Here is an 18315-nt window from a genome sequence, read left to right as displayed (position 1 = left end):
ATGAGGCACACACACACATAACACATATCTCATAAAGAAATAAGCAGATCTATAAGATAGAAGAGAGTGAATACTCATTCACACATAACACAACCAAATATATACACATAGCACGTATTTTTATATAAAATACTTCGTATTATTGTATTAGAAGAAATAACTACACACTCACTTGATCAGAAGATGATCGGACAGCACTACGGCTTATAGAAGTAGTAATCCACAGCAGATCTGGAAGATCTTCTCGAAAATCGAACTTCTCGCGGGCAGAGCTTCGACTCGGGAACCGCACTTTTCGGGATCTTCAGGATTTCGGGACTTGCCTCGGGGCTAGAGTATGATACCGGGACTTCGGGGTAGCTTCGGGGGTTTTTGCACAGAGCTTCGACACGAAAACGAGAGGGAATTGGCAAAAATACCCGGAACCCTCGCATCCTATTTATAGGAGGCTGGAGCCTCGGAGTACGCGGGGCGTACTGCGTTACGCGGGGCGTACTGCCCAAAACGTCATTGCTTACGTATCCGAAGTGCTCGAGTGCGAGTGTCGACATCCCTCGGAGTACGCGGGGCGTACTCGAGTACGCGGGGCGTACCTCGGATCAGATCGGTGACTCCTTCGGATAATGCTTCCGAATTTTGAATTAAAAATAAATACAAAATGATTAATAAACTTCGGAAATTCATAACTTCATCATACGAACTCCGTTTTCGACGTTCTTTATATCCACGCGAAGGTGAGACCATGCTCTACGACTTTCGTTTAGACTCCATCGGCTAATTTTGACTTTATTTTTATTAATTATTTTTAATAGGCCGGGACAGAAACTTTCGTTATAAATTCATAACTTCTTCGTTTGACGTCCGTTCTCGCCTAACTTTTTATCGTTTCAATACCAACAATGAGATCTTCGATTCTCATTTAGATTGCTTCGGCTAACAACCGCTCGATCTCAAATCGAGTAGAACAGGCTGTATATCGCTAAGCCGGAACTTCGATAAATCATAACTTCCTCATACGAAGTCAGATTTGGGCGTTCTATATATATTCGGAAACCTCGTTTCAACTACTACAACATTAACCAAATATATTAAGTTTATTTTACACTTAAATTTTGACGCTTATTTTTATTCTTAATTAATCAAACCACATAATTAAGCAATTAAGCACAAAACACACAATACTCAAATAATACAATCTTATTATTTCAAAACGGGTTACAGAGGTTAACCTAGACTATTACATTGCTACAAATGGCAAGCCCGAAACACAGGCGTTACAATTCTCTCCACCTTAGAATGATTCCGTCCCCGGAATCACACATCAACAAACAAATGCGGATAGCGACTCAACATGTCACTCTCCGTCTCCCAGGTGAGATTCGGCCCATTCGTGTGTTTCCATTGGACAAGCACTAACCCAACCATTTTGCGTCGCAACTTCTTAGTCTTTCGGTCAACAATTGCCTCTGGTTCTTCAATCAACCTTTTGTTCTCATCAATTCTCAATTCAGAAATTGGAATTATATCGGGAACTTCTCCCGTGAACTTCCTCAAATAACACACATGAAAGGTGTTGTGAATTCCATTCAGTTCTTCGGGTAATTCGAGCTTGTAAGCTTGATTCCCAATCCTATGAAGGACTTTAAACGGTCCAATAAACCTTGGACTCAACTTTCCCCTTTTACCAAATCTTATAAGTCCCTTCCACGGCGAGACTTTAAGCAAAACCGAATCTCCAATCTCAAAAGTCATCGGTCTTCGCTTCTTGTCAGCATAGCTCTTTTGACGATCTTGAGCTGCTAACATTCTTTCCCTAATTATTTTCAACTTTTCAGCAGTTTGATGAACCATCTCCGGTCCCATAAACTGCTTTTCCCCAGCCTCAAGCCAACAAGACGGCGTACGACACTTCTGTCCATACAAAGCTTGATAAGGTGCCATCTTAATGCTCGAGTGAAAACTATTATTATAGGAAAATTCTACCAACGGTAAATGTTCATCCCAATTACCTAGGAATTCCAAGGTACATGCTCTCAGCATATCTTCAAGTGTTTGTATTGTTCTTTCACTCTGACCATCAGTCTGCGGATGGTAAGCTGTGCTTAAACATAACTTGGTACCCATTTCCTCTTGTAGACTTTTCCAAAACCTTGAGGTGAAACGGCTATCACGATCCGATACAATCGTTAAAGGAACACCGTGAAGCCTCACAATTTCCTTCACGTAAGAATTCGCAAGCTTCTCCATAGACCATTTCTCCCTGGCCGCTATGAAATGCGCACTCTTAGTGAATCGATCAACGACCACCCAAATCATGTCGTGACCATTCTTTGTTCTGGGCAGTTTAGTGACAAAATCCATAGCAATGTCTTCCCACTTACCCATAGGCACAGGCAATGGTTCTAAACTCCCGTAAGGTTTCTGATGTTGTGTCTTGACTCTCGCACAAGTCACACACTCGGCCACATACTTTGCAACATCAAGCTTCATCGTCGGCCACCAGTAGTAGGGTTTCAGGTCCCTATACATTTTAGTGCTACCCGGATGAATCGAGTACATGGTCTTGTGAGCTTCTTCCATCAGAAGATCCCTAATTCCTCCTGACTTAGGTACCCAAATACGATCTTGGAATACCTTCAGTCCATGACCGTTAGTACCAAACACCAACGTTTTACCCAAACGTTCCTCCTTTCGGTCATTTTTCTCAGAAGCTTCCTCTTGAGCTTTCTTTATACTTTCCACAATGGTCGAGACAACTTCAATTTTCAACGCTCTTGGCCTCTTCCTTTCAAGATTGACTTTCCGACTGAGAGCATCAGCAACAACATTAGCTTTACCGGGGTGGTAAAGTATCTCACAGTCGTAGTCTTTAAGTAATTCTAGCCAGCGTCGTTGCCTCATATTCAATTCTTTCTGATTAAAGAGATATTGGAGACTCTTATGATCAGTGAAAAGTTTGCACTTCGTGCCATAGAGGTAATGCCTCCATATTTTCAGAGCGAAAACTACCGCTGCCAACTCCAAATCATGAGTCGGGTAATTCTTTTCATGCTCTTTCAACTGTCGAGACGCATATGCTATCACCTTTTCTCTTTGGGTCAAAACACAACCCAATCCAACACCAGACGCATCGCTATAAACAGCGAAGTCTTCAACTCCATCGGGTAGAGAAAGTATCGGTGCCTCGCATAGCTTCTTCTTTAACTTCTCGAATGCTTCTTTATGCTTCTCACTCCAAGCATAAGTAGCTCCCTTGTGGGTCAAAGCTGTTAATGGAGTAGCAATCGAAGAAAAACCTTGGATAAACCTTCGGTAATATCCGGCTAATCCTAAAAAGCTTCGAATCTCTGTGGGACTTTTCGGTTGTTCCCACTTCGTCACAGCTTCGATCTTCGCTGGATCAACCATTATCCCTTCTTGGTTGACCACGTGACCCAAGAATTGGACCTCACGAATCCAAAAATCACATTTGGAGAACTTCGCATAAAGCTTCTCCTTCTTCAAAACTTCTAACACTTCTCGCAAGTGTCTGCCATGCTCCTCCTGGCTTTTCGAGTAGATCAGAATGTCGTCTATGAACACTATCACATATTTATCAAGGAACGGGTTACAAACCCTATTCATCAAATCCATGAACGCTGCTGGAGCATTGGTTAGTCCAAACGACATAACCAAGAACTCGTAGTGTCCATATCTAGTTCTGAATGCAGTCTTCTCGATATCTTGCTCTCTTACTTTCAGCTGATGATATCCTGACCTAAGATCGATCTTCGAGAAATAGCTCGAACCTTGCAATTGATCAAACAGGTCATCAATCCTCGGCAACGGATATCTATTCTTTATTGTTGCCTTGTTCAGCTCTCTGTAATCGATGCACATTCTCATACTTCCATCTTTCTTCTTTACAAATAACACCGGAGCTCCCCAGGGCGATGAACTAGGTCTAATGAAACCTTTGTCCAATAACTCCTGAAGTTGCATCATCAGCTCCTTCATCTCCGTCGGTGCTAATCGATAAGGTGCTTTTGCTATTGGCGTGGTTCCTGGTAACAAGTCTATTCTGAACTCCACTTGTCTATCAGGTGGTAATCCAGGAAGATCCTCGGGAAATACTTCCGGATAATCACACACCACTGGAATGCTCTGCATCACCTTCTTTTCCTTCTTAGCATCAATCACGAATGCTAAATATGATGTACATCCCTTGGTCAAACACTTTCTGGCTTTCATTAGAGAAATGATTCCAGAATTCACTCTGCGTTTGTCCCCATACACCATAAACGAATCTTTCCCAGGCGGGTTTACTTTAACTATCTTCTTCTTGCACAAAATTTCAGCATCATTGGCGCTAAGCCAATCCATTCCCAAGACGATGTCGAAACCATTTAGTTCGATAGGCAATAATTCCTCGAGAAACTTATTCCCATTAAGGTCGATCAAGACGTTTTTCATACGATGGCTAACAGGTACAAACTTGCCACTAGCTACTTCGACTAATAAAGCATTATTTAGTCTATCAACAGGCAAAGCTAGCTTTCTACCAAACTCATGCGAAATAAAGGAGTAGTTGGCTCCAGAATCAAACAATATATGAGCAGGTAATTCGTTTACGAGAAAGGTACCTGAAGCGACATCAGCTTCATCTTTCGCAGCCTCAAGTGTCATCTGGAAGGCTCTTGCCTTCGGCTTTGGTGGAATGTTGGGCCTAGCTGCCTCCTTCTTCTTCGGACAGTCTTTCAAAATGTGCCCCTCTTCATTACACCCAAAACACATCCTTTTGTTATTCGGACATTCATTGGCAAAATGTCCAACCTTTCCACACTTGTAGCAGGTTACATCCTCGCTACATTTCCCAAAGTGCTTTTTCCTACACTTATCACACCACTTCGCTTCGCCTCCTTTTCCTCCAAACTTTTTCGAATCAAATTTCGAAAATTTACTCTTCTTACTGGAACCAGATGTTCCTTCAAACTTCCTTTTCTCACCAACCTCAACCTTGACGGTGGTTCTCCCCTTGATCATGTTCTCCACAGACTTGGCAGCCCAGATAGCTGCCTCTAGAGTAAGTGCCTGACGTACCGGCACCTCGTACTCCCATGGAAGTCCCTTCGCATACCGATCCACCTTTGTCAGCTCGTCTGGAACGATACGCAAGGCAAACTCCATCTTATCGGTGAAGTTATTGGTGTATTCATCTACTGACATGCTACCCTTCGTCAATGTCAGAAACTTGTTCTCCAACTCCAACAGATTTTGAGCCGAGCAGAACTTGCGCTTAAACTGCACCAAGAACTCTGCCCATGACAATTGCAGTGGCTCGCTAGGGCTTAAGGTCTTCCCTAGAGTGTTCCACCAACGAACGGCTCCACCTCGGAATTGTCGCACGGCATAGATAGTCTGCAACTTGCCTCTACAGCCACATGTCATAAAGGCTAACTCCATTTCGGAGATCCAATCCATAACCCCAATCGGATCCTCCTTTCCATTGAAGGTCGATGGTTTGAAAGTTAGAAAGTCCTTGTACTTGCATCCCATTCCATCATTCCTTCCTTCATGGTTATCTTGCCTAACTATCGGTGGGTTGGCTGGACCAACAGACCCACTGAAGTTTCCTCCTTCTGAGTGCCCTTCATTCAGTTCAGGCTCTTCCACACGAATCGACAGTTCTTCACGATTTTGTTGAAGCAACCGTCTAGTTTCATCCATCTGACGATCCAACATCGTCTGAATCATCAATTGCACACCAGCCATGGTTATTGGCTCAGGTGCTGCTGCTACGACAGGTATTGGCTCAATCACTGGTGGTTGATTCCTGTTTTAGTCAGCATTTCCAACTCCACTTCTTGTTCTCACCATTTTGATCTACACCGAATAAGGTGAAATTAGATCCTCAATCATGATAGATATTCAAATCATCCTTATCACTCCGAAACGTTTACATGCTAGTTCTAATATCGTAGACGTACGCTTAGAATCCTACACACATAAGGTTTCTAGATCCGGTCGGCAACAGACCATAGATCCGAACAAATACTATCATATATGGCAACATATAACATTTAGCACATAAATCATTTTAGGCAACTTTCCTAAAATAAACTAGTGCTCGTGTCTAAATCACAACAGACACACATCTCAAAACTTCACTTAGCATTCTAAGTTTAAGTCTAGAAATCCTACAAATTCCTAGTTCGCTTAAACTAATGCTCTGATACCAACTGTGACATCCCCAAAATCTCGGCCAGAAAAGACCGATTTTCATTTATGCTTTTAAATATTTTCAGAGTAAATCCTTTTGATTTGAAAGAGTTGCGGAATTTGTTCCCAAAAACAAAACATGATAAAACATTGTTTACCGAAGCATTTCATAAAAGAAATGTATTTTCATTATAATCAAAACTCGGGGTGTCATGTTCCGATACAGACCAATAAGCATAAACGAATACATTACAAGTCATTAAACAAATATAAACATATGCAGACTTGTAAACAAAACAACTTGATGGTTCATCCATCTCATGCCCTTCCGCCACTACCTGTAATACAATTTAAAACTGAGTGGGTCAGGCTTGGGAGCCTGGTGAGCATATAGGGTTTTCAACCCACAATAAATATCATATTTAATTTTCACAAACCAACAATAACCCAATTACCCATTCCCGTTATTCTCACTTTAATGTCCCTAAAACAACTAACATAAGGGACCTAGTCTAAGAATATTTCATCGGGGCGACAACACATGCTTCGGGGGTACCTCAGCAATATAAGTCAAATAAGGCAACCATGAGGGGGATGGAGTACAGCGAATGAACACCCAAGTTCATTAACACCTACAGGTGGCGAACCTGCTAATGTTTCCACAAGACTGTCTAGAATAGCCAGTGGTCGTCATCTAAACTCCGCTAGATGACTCAATCAAACAACAACGAGGCCTCTCATCTGTTTATTACACACCAACTGTCTACCCATGTTCTACCCAACATATTAGTAGATAAAAATATACATTTGTATACATAGTTTAAAGAAAACCTGTATAGCATGCTTTAATCAACACATATATCACATAACAGATGAGGCACACACACACATAACACATATCTCATAAAGAAATAAGCAGATCTATAAGATAGAAGAGAGTGAATACTCATTCACACATAACACAACCAAATATATACACATAGCACGTATTTTTATATAAAATACTTCGTATTATTGTATTAGAAGAAATAACTACACACTCACTTGATCAGAAGATGATCGGACAGCACTACGGCTTATAGAAGTAGTAATCCACAGCAGATCTGGAAGATCTTCTCGAAAATCGAACTTCTCGCGGGCAGAGCTTCGACTCGGGAACCGCACTTTTCGGGATCTTCAGGATTTCGGGACTTGCCTCGGGGCTAGAGTATGATACCGGGACTTCGGGGTAGCTTCGGGGGTTTTTGCACAGAGCTTCGACACGAAAACGAGAGGGAATTGGCAAAAATACCCGGAACCCTCGCATCCTATTTATAGGAGGCTGGAGCCTCGGAGTACGCGGGGCGTACTGCGTTACGCGGGGCGTACTGCCCAAAACGTCATTGCTTACGTATCCGAAGTGCTCGAGTGCGAGTGTCGACATCCCTCGGAGTACGCGGGGCGTACTCGAGTACGCGGGGCGTACCTCGGATCAGATCGGTGACTCCTTCGGATAATGCTTCCGAATTTTGAATTAAAAATAAATACAAAATGATTAATAAACTTCGGAAATTCATAACTTCATCATACGAACTCCGTTTTCGACGTTCTTTATATCCACGCGAAGGTGAGACCATGCTCTACGACTTTCGTTTAGACTCCATCGGCTAATTTTGACTTTATTTTTATTAATTATTTTTAATAGGCCGGGACAGAAACTTTCGTTATAAATTCATAACTTCTTCGTTTGACGTCCGTTCTCGCCTAACTTTTTATCGTTTCAATACCAACAATGAGATCTTCGATTCTCATTTAGATTGCTTCGGCTAACAACCGCTCGATCTCAAATCGAGTAGAACAGGCTGTATATCGCTAAGCCGGAACTTCGATAAATCATAACTTCCTCATACGAAGTCAGATTTGGGCGTTCTATATATATTCGGAAACCTCGTTTCAACTACTACAACATTAACCAAATATATTAAGTTTATTTTACACTTAAATTTTGACGCTTATTTTTATTCTTAATTAATCAAACCACATAATTAAGCAATTAAGCACAAAACACACAATACTCAAATAATACAATCTTATTATTTCAAAACGGGTTACAGAGGTTAACCTAGACTATTACATTGCTACAAATGGCAAGCCCGAAACACAGGCGTTACAGAAGTACCAAGATCTAATGAAGCATTCATCACGTTCAGAACTTTATATATTCTGGAGATTGCTTGAGAGGCGCAAATCCCAAATCTACAATACTTGAAGCTTTAAAAGTGCGCACCAATGATCTTTTCCCTTCAAAGGTGAACACAAAACACTGAAATAACTCAAAACTCTCAAATGAATATTAGAGTTTGCAAGGCGTCGTTTGGGAGTAGGGGTGGCAAATCTGACCATCGTGTCGTGTTTTGTCTGACACAACACGACACGGCAAGGTGTTATGTAACACGAACACAACACGACACAATGTCGTGTTTTTTTAACTAACACAAAGACGAACCACTTAAAAAATGATAAGCACAGAACAACACGAAAGATAATTTAATATAACAATTAGTTTATTTATTTGTAACGCCCATAGATCAGGGCTAGTCAATTTAGAGACGATAGGCGTCAAAAATGAATTTTTGATGAAAGATTATTTAGAATGAATAATCTTAACTAATTTGTAGTATATGTTACAAGGATTCCCTACATATAAAGAACGCTGAAATCCGAGTTATAACGAAGAAGTTATGACCTGTCGAAGTTTCGCGACAGAACCGGCACGACACAGCGCAACGTAAAAAGTGAATTTACATTAGAGTGATATTTAGCCTTAGCAATCTAAATGAAAGTCGAATAATATGTTAAACCATGAGCGTGCATAAAAAGAACGCCCAAATCTGACTTCGTATGAGGAAGTTATGATTTTTCGAAGTTTCGACTTAGCGGTATGCAGCCCGAATGCTCGATTTGAGACCGAGCGGTTTTTAGCCGAAACAATATAAATGAGAATTGAAGATATCAATAATTGTAGTAAAATGATAAAAAGATAGGCGAAAACGGACGTCGGATGAAGAAGTTATGATTTTATAACGGAGTTTTCCTGTCCCGACCTACTAAAAATAAATAATAAAAATAAATTCAAAATTAGCCGACGGAGTCTAAAAAAAAGTTGTAGAGCGTAGTCTCACCTACGCGGGGATATAAATAACGTCGAAAACGGAGTTCGTATGAGGAAGATATGAATTTTTGAAGTTTATTAAATATTTTCGATATTTAATTTAAATATATATTGGCCGATATTATCCATGGGGGGAGTCAGCGACCTTATCGTCGTTACGCCCCGCGTAACTAGGATTTACGCCCTGCGTAAATCGACCTTCCAGCCCCTATAAAAGGGTATCGAGGGCAGCCGAGTAGTTTGCACATTTCTTCCCTTTTTCTCGCGTTTTTGCATCGTTTTTCGTGCAAGAATTGCCCCGAAGCCCCGGTATCATTCCCGAGCCCCGAAGCAAGTCCCGAGGCCCCGAAGATCCTGAGAAGTGAAATTCCCAAGCCGAAGCTCTGCCCGCGAGGAGTCCGGTTTTTGTGAAGATCTTCCAGACCTGCCGAAGAATACTACTTCTACAAGCCGTAGTGCTGTCCGACATCTTCTGATCAAGTGAGTGTGTAGTTACTTTCTTCTAACACATAAATATTAAGTATTTTCTATAAAATACGTGCTATGTGTATAATTTAAAGTTGTTTGTATGTGTGGGTGTATAGTCCCTTTCATAAACACGGGTATAATACAAGTATTGTTTGAATGTATTAAGTATATGTTTGGGAGAGTGTGTGGTTACTTTCTTCTAACACATAAATATGAAGTATTTGTTATAAAATACGTGCTATGTGTTTATATATTGTTGTTTATTTGAGATGAGTATGGAATGAATGTTTTATATAGTTTTTAAATGAGTTAAACTGTATATGTATTTTATATCTACAAATATGTTGGGTAGAACATGGTCAGTTGAGATAGTTGGTATGTGATAAAATGATGAGGTATGAAAGATGATTAAGAATGATATTGGTAGATGCACCAATTAAAGAATGCCATAAAACTAGCAGATGCGCTTGAGAATAATATCGGTAGATGCACCAAGTAGTGAATGTCGTGATCTTGGCAGATGCGCCGAATAGAGATTGTCATAATAATAGCAGATGCGCTTATAGGATAATCTTGGCAGATGCGCTTATAAGATAATGACGGCAGATGCGCCTTATATAGCAATAGATTTTGTGCTAATTCCTTAGGTCAATCCTAGGAATGGATGAATGACGGGTAGTTGAATTCTTAAAGTAAAATCCTAAGAAATAAAGAAGATAATGGGGATGGGTAATTGGGTTGATTGTTTGATGGTTGAATATAATAATTATATTATTATGGGTTGAAAACCCTATATGCTCACCAAGCTCCCAAGCGTGACCCACTCAGTTTTCTTTGTATCACAGGTATCGATACGAAGATATATTTCACGGAGAGATTAAAGGAAATGTAAAATCTTTAGTGTAAATAATGTAAGTTCTGTTTATGCTTATGTGTCTGTGTCGGAACATGACATCCCGAGATTTTGTTATATAATAAATGAAAAGGCCTTTAGATCAATCAATTTATCAAACAATGACAGTAAATAGGAATAAGAAGAATTCACAAAGAAAAACTTTCACTAAGAAAGATAATCTCACAAAGAGATTATCATGTGCACAAAGTTGCGATTAGGGTTTGTGAAAAGCGTATCATTCACAAACCTATACAAAAGTTTATATACTGCTATTCAAGACAATCCCTACAAATCAGGGATATGCCAGCTAACTAATTTACGCTAACTATGGAAACAAGATAAATACAAAATCTGTTACAATACACTGAATAAACTAAACACGCTGAGCTGCTCAAACGCTGATGCTGATACTGAGATATATGCTGATGCTGAGATTTATTTCAAACATCATCATATTTCAAGGTTCGACCTTTCAATCTCCCCCAATATGATGATGTTCAAAACTAACTAAGTTAAAACACCTCTGGACAAGAACTCTTCATACTCAGCTTCAACCTCTATTTTTACTGGCCAGTAAGGACTATCCAGCAACTCCGGTCTTCTATTAAGCAGCTCCATAGCTATAAGAATGTGAAACTCTCCGGAGAGATCTTGATGACTCATGCACATTTGCCTTAAGCCAACGAGATGAGTGGTTGGAGCCTTTGGGATCTCAGTAGTTCGCTGAAAACACATCTTTCTGTTTTTATCGAGATACAACATCCTGTGTTCAGGAACTGAGATAAACTTATGCTGAACCGGGTCAACACTGATAGGAAGAGAATTGTTTATTCCACTAGCACCAAAGTCCAGAACCAACACATCTTCACTATCAACTTGAAATTTGGTTCTTCGAGTTCTAGGAACAGATGACCTTTGGCCTTGATGCTGAGGTCGTTCTTTAGGAACAAGATCCAAACGCTGAACTTTCTTGATCAACAGATGAAGAGCACAAGTCAGTTTAGAGGAGTGAGCTGAGGTTTGCTTGGATGCTAATTCGAGTAATTCCATCCATTCAGAATATCCATATTTGATCAGCTCATCCCTCTTGACAACTTCAGTGTATGAATGCTGAGGACCTTGACGAGTTATCAGCAACGTAAGAATTTTCTCATTGCGTGGTTTGGAAGCTTTAACTTTAATGATCTTATCACCACACACTCGTCGTTTAAGAACGTCTTCAAACCTCTTTCGATCAATCCTGTCAAGAACACTGTCAGTCTTAGGCTTACTGCTGCTAGGAGAAGGCTGAGAAGATTGAGATTTGGATTGAAATTCCAAGAATTTCTGCATCTAAGCTTCAAAAGATCCTTTGGCCTGAAGTTTATGCTGAATAAGAGTTTCATCAGCTTGAGCAATATTCTTTAGAAGCTGAGCTTGATTAGCTTCATCAAGAATTTGTTTAACTTGATCAGGAGACATGTTCTCCTTGGACCGGAATAATAGGATCAGCAACAGGATCGACTAATTTCATGTCTGGCCTTTGAGATTCACTATCAAGATCATCTGAATCTTCTTCTTGAACTGGAATAAGGGGATTAATGAAGTTCATATCCAGTATTTGACATTCATCATCTGGTTCATCATCATGCTCACTATCTTCAACCAACTTTTCAGTAGCTGCTGGACTATTAGGCCCCGCAGAGTTAGACTCATGCATCGGCTTTGGTGATTCAGGCTGAACAATGGTGTTGTCAACAGGTTTGGTGTCTCTCTCATTTGGTTGATCATCAGCATTATCATCAGCATCAGCATCAGTATCTCCCCCTTTTTGAGCATCATCAGATTGGGGACTAGAGGGAGGAGTATGTAGAAGAACTTCCTTTAGCTGATTAACATCAGCCTCAATGCGTAGAAGACGCTGACTTATGTCCCGAGTCAGTGTCAGAAGTTCAGTAAATGATGAGGCCGGGAATTTGAATAAATGAAGTGGCTGGAGCTGCTGGTGAGCTAGGTGGCATCCCCAGAAAATATTGGTCCCCCTGGGGTGGATTCTCCCCCTGTGAGGGATGCTCCCCCTGAGATGGGTGCTCCTCCTGAAATGGTTGCTCCCCCTGACTCAGTGAATCCTTTTGAGCTGAGGGAACTTTCTCAGTAACAGAGACGATATGATGAGAAATTTGAGGAGATAAATGACCACCATCATGTGGTTCATCCTCTTGACCGGCATGATCTTCATGGTTACCATCAGCGCCTCCTTCATCAGTATCAGCGGTGAGAGAAGGAACAGTGTATGGATTTGCAATCCATTCTCTCATCCTATCAGAGATTCCGATGTCAGTATCCAGGGGATCATCTTGATACATTCGAATAGACATGCGAGGGCATTGGATGGGATTTCCAGAGTGTGAGAAGTAGTCTGCAGCGAAAAATTTATCGAGCACAAGAGCAATCCAGCGTGGAAAGGGAACGTGATCAACGCGTACATTTGCATGAAGAAGCTGAACAAGTTGGTTAAAGAATAGGGCCCCATAATCAAGTCTTTTGTTGAGAAGAAGTGAGCAGACGACTTGTTGCTCATAATTACTCAGTTGATCACCACTTCGAAACTTGTGACCCACACACTTGCACAGAGCACCAGTGAAAAATTTCCATCCTGGGGTCATACATTGGCGCAGAATAAGAGCCGATCGAGCACCAGCCTTTGAGTGATCATATATTAGTTGATCGAATAGACGTCTACACTGTTCAATAGAAGGAAGTTCAGAGAAAGGTTCAAAGATAGGTAACCTAAGTGCAGCACTGAGGAGTTCTAAGGTAATAAAGACAGAATGTCTTCCACGACCAATGGTCCCGGTGATGACATTGTTTTCATCATTGACTGTTGCTGTGTAGTAGAACTCACAGTCTTGTTCAGGAAAGAACTCTGATGGAATGTCACTGATGGCGTAACGAAGACGGCAGGAGGCTAGGAAGTTAACAAAATCATCGAGTCCAAGACCTCTATGAACATCTGGAATATCAGGGTTAAATACAACGTTTGTGGCTTTGATGTATATTGGGAGAGGAGGAGAATTTGGGGCAGGGATTACCCTTCGTGAAGTAGAGGAGAAGGTGAACAAAGAAGCAGCCATTAGAGAGTTGTTAGGGTTCTAGGGTTTTGAGTATAAGTGAAAGAAGTTTGGATTGTGGAAGGAAAGTTTGAAATAAGGGAGAGAAGAGGTTTAAATATGGAATTAAACGGGCCTTTAAAAAGGTAATGATTATCTTCTTCAAAAATAACGGCGTATCGTAACAACCTGTCAGATAAAAAATAGCCGTTGGGTAAAAGAGCCGTTGACTGAAGATGAAGCGTCAATCAGTGTTTGCAGAAGCGCTGAGATTAGTGTCACAAAAGTTACATGAAGAAAATATTTCTCCGTCAATTCAAGGTACAACTTGCTCAATTGGGGCTAGCAAGGAGATTGGTGTGTGTGATAGATACTAGTTGTATTATCTAACCATCGACACAGAGTGTTGTGACTTTATCAGTGAGTGGTTTATCTTACTGAATCATTAGACACTAAATGAGAAGAGGGTAAGGAAAGGATTGTTGCGTGTGATAAACCTTGGTGTTTTGGTCTAACCATCGGCAAAGATTTTTAGATTCTTATCAGCGTGTGTTTTGTCACACTGAATCACAAAATCAGTGTAAGATTGGTAAGAAGAGATAGTTGCGTGTGATAGATCTTGGTGTTTTGATCTAACCATCGGCAAAGAGTTTCAAGTTGTTATCAGTGTATGGTTTAATACAGTGAATCATTCAACTTTAGTTTAGAAGACTTGAAGAAGAGAGAAAGATAGGAGATCAAACCAAGTACTCAGTATGCAAATATCACCAGCATGTCATCATCAGCACAATGTACATCAACTTATAAGATAATACCAAACATTAGCAAAATTAATCAACAAAATTAATTACAAAGTAATCATTCCAAGTTCTCCAATAATATAAGCAGTTGTTTGAGAATCCAGTGCCTTGGTGAAGATGTTAGCAAGTTGCTCTGAAGTCTTGACATGTTCTAGAACAACTTTTCCCTTCTCAACATTATCTCTTATTGTTTGATTCTTCTTAGAATTAATAACACCCAAATACTCAAACATTTTGATTTTTTCATTCATTGAATAGGAAACAAAGTTTTTAACCTGATACATTGAAGAAGAGTCAGTGTTGTGCCTCCTGGAATTTTCAACAGCATCAAATGTACTTGTGCCTTTTTCAGGAACATCCGTGTCTTCTATCTTTACCATTAGACACTTGACTTCATCATCTGATGACTCCTCATCAGTCTTCCATTTTTCTTCTTCAGCAACAAGAACTTTATGTTCCAAGTTCTCTGCTTTCAGTTCTCAATCAGCTTGTTGTACTTCTGCTTCCAGTATTCATCCGAGCCTTGTTTTTTTTGTTTACATTCCTTTGCAAAATGATCAGTGCTCCCACAGTTAAAGCACTGAGCCTTCTCTTTCTTATCAGTACCATGCTTTTTATCAGCTTCTGATCTTTTTGAGAACTTTCCACCCATCTTCTTCTGAAACTTGGAGAAGTTTCGGCCTGATTTCTCAAAGGTCTTTACAATCAAAGCTGCACTAGCCACAACTTTTTCAAGATCATCAGTGTCAGTTTTAGAGGAATCAGTGTCTGAATGGCTTTCAGTGTCTGAATCTGACACTAGCTTTTTGTTTGAGAACAAGGCTACAGATGATTCACGCTGAGAATCTTTCATCAGCTCCTTTCTTTGAAGCTTGGATTCCTCATAGTATCGAAGATTTCCATACAGACTTTGTAAGTCCATAGTGTTGATCTTCTTACTATTTTTCAGCACATCAACATGGTTCTCCCAACCTGCACCCAGAGAATCCAAAAACTTTTGCACTAGAACAGTTCTATGCTTCAACTGATCTAATCTCCGTAGATCATTAACAAGAGTATTTAATCTGTTAAAGATTTGAGTCAAGGTTTCACCTTTCTTAGCAAAAAAATGTTCATACCTTCGGTTAAGATCATTTATTTGAGTAGCCTTGACTTCTTCAGTGCCTTCAAAAGATACAGTCAGAGTATCCATCATCTCTTTTGCTGAGATGCAATTTTGAACTAGCCCAAAAATATTGTATGGCAGAGCGTAGCTAATTGCGGCACGAGCACGAACATCTAGACCATTTTTTCTTTTGTCATCTGCCGTCCAGTTTTCTCTAGGTGTTTTCTTCATAGCACCATCAGGAACGTTGTTTTTCAGAGGCTGATACATTGGGACATATGGACCCTTTTCGACAATATCCAACATGTCTTCATCTACTGACTCTAAAGCATATAGAGCTTTTATTTTCCACATGGCAAAATTTGTTTCATCAAAAGGAGGAATTTTAGCGGAGGGATGATTTGATGAGTTCGACGAAGAAGAAGATGAAGCCATTTGTTTGATAAGAGAAACCCGCTCTGATACCAATTGAAAAGGACTTTAGATCAATCAATTTATCAAACAATGACAGTAAATAAGAATAAGAAGAATTCACAAAGAAAAACTTTCACTAAGAAAGATAATCTCACAAAGAGATTATCGTGTGCACAAAGCTGCGATTAGGGTTTGTGAAAAGCGTATCATTCACAAACCTATACAAAAGTTTATATACTGCTATTCAAGACAATCCCTACAAATCAGGGATATGCCAGCTAACTAATTTACGCTAACTATGGAAACAAGATAAATACAAAATCTGTTACAATACACTGAATAAACTAAACACGCTGAGCTGCTCAAACGCTGATGCTGATACTGAGATATACGCTGATGCTGAGATTTATTTCAAACATCATCATATTTCAAGGTTCGACCTTTCAATAAAAATACATTTCTTTACATAAATGCTTTGATAAATCTTTATCATATTTTGGGAACAAATTCCGCAACTGTTTTCTTTAAAAGATTACTCTGATTTTAAAAACCAAGCATAAACAAATCGGTCTCTTCTGGCCATGAAATTGGAGATGTCACAGTTGGTATTAGAGCATTAGTTTAAGCGAACTAGGAGTTTGTAGGAAATTTCTAGACTTAAACTTAGAATGCTAAGTAATGATTGTGAGGAGTGTGTCTAAAATATGTTAGGTAGTACACCTAAATTGACACAAGCACTAGTTTATTTTAGGAATGATGCCTAAAATGCTTTTATGTGCAAAATGTTTTGTGTGATAGCTATATTGATGCTATTATTTGTTCGGATCTATAGTCTGTTGTCGACCGGATCTGGAAACCTTATGTGTTTAGGATTCTAAGCGTATGGCTACGATATTAGAACTAGCGTATAAACGTTTCGGAGTGATAAGGGCGATTTGAATATCTATCGTGAATGAGGATCTAATTTCACCTTATTCGGTGTGTAGATCAAAAATGGTGAGAACAAGAAGTGGAGTTGGAAATGCTGATGAAAACAGGAATCAACCACCCGTGATTGAGCAAATACCTGTCGTAGCAGCAGCACCTGAGCCGATAACAATGGCTGGTGTATAATTGATGATTCAAACGATGTTGGATCATCAAATGGAGGAGACTAGGCGGTTGCTTCAACAGAATCGTGAAGAACTGTCAATTCGTGTGGAAGAGCCTGACCTAAATGAAGGGCACTCGGAAGCTGGAAACTTCAGTGGGTCTGTTAGTCAAGCCAACCCACCGATAGTTAGGCAACACAACCATGATGGAAGGAATGATGGAATGGGATGCAAGTACAAGGACTTTCTAACTTGCAAACCATCGACCTTCAATGGAAAGGAGGATCCGATTGGAGTTATGGATTGGATCTCAGAAATGGAGTTAGCCTTCATGACTTGTGGCTGCAGAGGCAAGTTGCAGACTATCTATGCAGTGGGTCAATTCCGAGGTGGAGCCGTTCGATGGTGGAACACTCTAGGGAAGATCCTAAGCCCTAATGAGCCACTGCAACTGACCTGGGCAGAGTTCTTGGTGCAATTCAAGCGCAAGTTCTGCTCGGCCCAAAACCTGCTAGAGGTGGAGAACAAATTTCTGATATTGAAGAGAGGCAGCATGTCAGTGGATGAATACACTAATGCCTTCACATACAAGATGGAGTTTGCTTTGCGCATCGTCCCAGACGAACTGACAAAAGTCGACCGGTACGCAAAGGGACTCCCTTGGGAGTATGCGGTGCCAGTGCGTCAGGCACCTACTCTAGAGGCAGCTATTTGGGCTGCCAAGTCTGTTGAGAATATGATCAAGGGGAGACTTGCAGTAAGGTTGAAATTGGCGAGAAGAGAAAGTTAGAAGGAACTTCAGGTTCTAATGAGAAAAGAAAATCCTCGAAGTATGGAGGAGAAGGAAGGGATGAGGCAAGGTGGTGCGATAAGTGCAAGAAGAAGCACTCAGGAAAATGTGGCGTGGAGGTGACATGTTTCAAGTGTGGAAAGCATGGGCATTACGCCGATGAATGTATTTTCAACAAAAAGGTGTGTTACGAATGTAATGAAGAGGGGCACTTCAAGCAAGACTACCCAAGGAAAAATCAAGCAGCAAGGCTAGAGGCGCTGCCAAAGCTAAAGGCAAGAGCATTTCAAATGATCCTTGATGAAGCAGATGGA

Source organism: Lactuca sativa, chromosome 4 (assembly GCF_002870075.4).
Source record: "Lactuca sativa cultivar Salinas chromosome 4, Lsat_Salinas_v11, whole genome shotgun sequence".
Lineage (NCBI taxonomy): Eukaryota > Viridiplantae > Streptophyta > Magnoliopsida > Asterales > Asteraceae > Lactuca > Lactuca sativa.
Note: the sequence above shows the minus strand (reverse complement) of the source record.